Below are 279 nucleotides of genomic sequence, written 5' to 3'. Positions count from 1 at the left end.
TGTGTGTGTGTGTGTGTGTGTGTGTGTGTGTGTGTGTGTGTGTTTGCGTGTGACGGAGCAGGCCCATGACTTCCTCACTCACATGCTCTGTCCTGGTGTAATTAGGAGGAAATTGGATGCTAATTTAATAACCTCATTATAACAGGAGTCAATGAATCCCATCATGAGAGGCCAGCGTCCCCACAGAGAGACGGACTCTGTGAAGCATCTTTGTCTAACTTTGTGACATTTCCACGTCAAGACAGAGGCTTTGTGTGAGGAAGTTTTGTTTGCATGAGG

This window comes from Labrus bergylta, chromosome 9 (genome assembly GCF_963930695.1).
Source record: "Labrus bergylta chromosome 9, fLabBer1.1, whole genome shotgun sequence".
NCBI classification, from domain to species: domain Eukaryota; kingdom Metazoa; phylum Chordata; class Actinopteri; order Labriformes; family Labridae; genus Labrus; species Labrus bergylta.
This window is presented reverse-complemented; position numbering follows the sequence as displayed.